Below are 329 nucleotides of genomic sequence, written 5' to 3' on the forward strand. Positions count from 1 at the left end.
ATGTGATAGGTGTAGAGCTACTCTCACTCCTACTACATAACGATGACTATGGCTACTCCTCCTCCGAGAACGCTTCTTCTTCTTCTTCTCATGACTTCCCTACTACTGCTACTTGTACTACTAGTTCTATTACTCCTGCCTTTACTACTCCCATGAGAGAGATGAGACGAACTACTACTAGTAGTCCCAGGACTGTTGGTGCCAGTAGAAGAACTGGGAGTAGGAGTAGCCACTTTAGTCATAGGATGAGTGGTACGAGTAGAAGTAGTAATACTAGGAGGAGGGATAAGAGCGCTAGCAGTAGTGGTAGTACTTATAGTAGTAGTAGT

This window comes from Cystoisospora suis (genome assembly GCF_002600585.1).
Source record: "Cystoisospora suis strain Wien I chromosome Unknown contig_5721, whole genome shotgun sequence".
Taxonomy (NCBI): Eukaryota; Apicomplexa; class Conoidasida; order Eucoccidiorida; family Sarcocystidae; genus Cystoisospora; species Cystoisospora suis.